Below are 3,020 nucleotides of genomic sequence, written 5' to 3'. Positions count from 1 at the left end.
ATTTTACTTTGCATTGGAATTATTCTTGTATATGCCTCAGCTCTTTTGTGAGACTGAAAGCATCCCAAGGGCAGTCTGTGAATTATTCATTTTTGTTTATCCTGCAGAGCATTGTACACAGCCTGATTATGCTAGCTGTTTAATTTGATGATATCCAATTGGTAAATATTTTGAAAGAGTAATTGAAATGAATGAAATAAATCATCACAGGAATTTTAGGGATCATCTCAAAGACCTTAAAATTCATCACACATACTGATTTTCTGTGACTCATCAGTCCTTATATTCTGCAACAACCATGAAGATACCTGAGTTTCTAATCACCCCCTCTGCTCCCTCCTGATAAAAATCTTTTATTACAATCAGAAAACATGTGAAGGACTAAGAAACACAGAGAAAACAATCACTGACAACTCTTTGGTAGTGTGAGTGTTTATTGGGTGCCAATTGGAACATTTCTTTTCATCTTTGGGTTGCTATGCAGATTGTTATTCTCTACAGCGGTTTAAATCCAGCCGGAATCATCTTTCACAGCCACACAGGCAAAATCAACATTATTGATAACTGTGATAGCTCAGCGGTCAAGAAAACCCTGAAAGAGAAACATGAGAGAATCCCGTGTTCCTTGTAATATGCACTCAATCAAAAATCTGTTGCGTGTGAGCATGGAGATATCCATTTAAGCTAGAAAACTTATTTCATTTTCTCTTTTTTTAAGACTCTTGATCTGGGGACTTCCCTGGTGATCCAGGGGTTAAGAATTTGCCTTGCAATGCAGGGGACAAGGTTTGATTGCTGGTTGGGGAACTAAGATCCCACATGCCTTGGAGCAACTGAGACTATACACCACAACTAGAGAGCCTATGCGCCACAACTACTGAAGCCCAGATGCTCTGGAGCCTGAGCACTGCATCTACTGAGCCCACACGCCACAATTAGAGTCTGCACGCCGCAACAAAGATCCCAAGTGCTGTAACTAAGACCAGATGCAGCCAAGTAAATTAATTAATTGAAGATTATTGTTCTTATCAATAGGGAAGAAGCTCGAAGAAAATATCACAGCTTCATATTACATAATTTCTGTTTTTTCATGATTGAGTTGCTATAAAGCAGTTGCCCTAGTAATGTCAAACAGTTCCACTCAGTTAATTATTTAGATATTTCTTCTCCTGTCCTGTGAGGCTCTCCTTCATCTGCCTGAACACCTGCTACTTGCTGATGCTCATACTTGTGTAACTCCTAAGGACTCTTTTCTCTTTCTTTGTTCCTAAGAATACAAAAAAACCCTTGTAGACGGAGCCTGTTTCTTAGGCACTGCATCTTACCTGGGCCCTCACTTCTGCTTCTTCTGTCGACTCTGGTCAATTTTCTTACAAATTCCACATAGCAATTGTCTTTTATGCCTGAACTATCTACTGGATCCCAAAGGCACATTTTCTGCTACTTACTGATTTCTTTTTGTTTCTAACAAGAAATTTTTCTTCTATGTGTCAAGTCACAAACCAAATGGAAGCAGACAATAATATTGTTTCCCCCCCGCCTTTGCCCTTCTTTCCCATTCTATAAATTAACTGAGGTTAGCTTTGTAGGACTGAAACTCTAGAGTCATGCTGACCTCTTTTCTTCCTCTGTTATCTCATTCTATTGACTTTCCAATCCCTCTACAGCCTCTGCCATATGTCCTGGCTACCTATCCTCTTCAGTATAATTTACTTCCTTCGTACTTCCAACTAAATCATTGTTCTAGGCTTCTATTTTATCTAATGGGTTCTGCTGTCTATGTTACTATACCTATCTATGACTTCCATTTTGTAAGATAGTTCTTGACATGAGTACTGATGTTATTTTCTGCTTAAAAAGTGAAAACCTTCGATGTGTTTCCATAGTTAAGTCCAAGACCCTGAATATGACTTTCAATGGTTTCCAGAATTCTTCCTTAAAACAGCCTTTCCCTTTTCCCCTCCATTAATGTCCCGTGTCATAAACATCAACTATACGCAGTTCCCCCAACTTTCCTATCACTATTCTATGGTTAATTGTCTTCTCTTTACCAGACATGTTTTTCCCTTCCTCTTTCCTTTGTATCAATCTACTGAGGTCTTGCATAATGCCTTGAAAATGCCTTATTTTTCTAAGATCTTTAGTTAAAGTGCAGATGGATAGACTTTCATCCTGCTTTGAAATTCACTATTCCATTAATGGTATATCTTGCAGTGAGACTTGCTCATTTGAACACGTTTACTGATGCTTATTCCATATAAGTATCTGTGCTTATTCCTTGCATGTACTTGTATTGGCCCTTTCTTGGCTCCTTGAAGGTTTGTATTAAGTTTTACTCTTCTTTTAGTGTTGAAAGTATAGCCTTTATCTTAGTGGGTGCTACACTATAGTTACTGCAGGTCTTGCCTCTCTAGAGTAGTTTTTATATTAACATCCTTCATGACTGCACAGTGCTTACCTTGACCACTTCGTCCAGTAGTCATTTTCATAGCAATTACTCCAGTCATCTCTATAAAGCACTTCAAGTCTCCACCACGTTCACAGTCCCTGTGATCTGCATTAACCTGGAATCATGCATTCTGCCAGCTGTAGCTCCTTTAACGTCTCACTGGCTGTAAAAGAGCTAAAACATCATAATGGGTTACTATGTTACTCCTCCAAAAGTAACAACTGTTGGTGTTCAGCAGAACTTTAAGTAGACAAGGAGTGACTCACCTCTAGGGAATTTCTGACTGAGTGGCAAGCTGATAGTGGTGATATTTTTGGGTTGGTACAATTTTCAGTACCTCACAGATCACATCCCACAAGTGGCTGACAAGTTTATCTATGCCTGGGAAGGGACAAGGACTAGTGATGTACACACGCAACCACAGGCACTCACTCACAAATGTGCCATGGCCCTCTGAAATCTGACTGTTTGATTCCTACAAACAATAGGAATAGAAGCTATATGGCTCACCTGCCTTTGGGTCCACAGGGAGTTGACTTGTCCACAGCAATTGGATGAGTCTTGATCCCTA

General features: G+C 39.5%; 1 long non-coding RNA gene across 1 annotated transcript; it reads right to left on the bottom strand.

Moving 5' to 3' along the window:
* Positions 1-416: 416 nt before the first annotated feature.
* On the bottom strand, positions 417-2,668 carry LOC147361034 (uncharacterized). Its single transcript, XR_015138775.1, has 2 exons — positions 2,459-2,668; positions 417-592 (listed from the first exon to the last, which is right to left on the bottom strand). It is a non-coding gene; the product is annotated as an uncharacterized LOC147361034 (long non-coding RNA).
* Positions 2,669-3,020: the final 352 nt, after the last annotated feature.

This window comes from Bos grunniens, chromosome 13, assembly GCF_055505025.1.
Source record: "Bos grunniens cultivar Pamir isolate PY7600 chromosome 13, Bosgru_T2T1.0, whole genome shotgun sequence".
Classification (NCBI taxonomy): Eukaryota; Metazoa; Chordata; class Mammalia; order Artiodactyla; family Bovidae; genus Bos; species Bos grunniens.
Note: the sequence above shows the minus strand (reverse complement) of the source record. Positions and strands in the feature narration are given on the sequence as shown.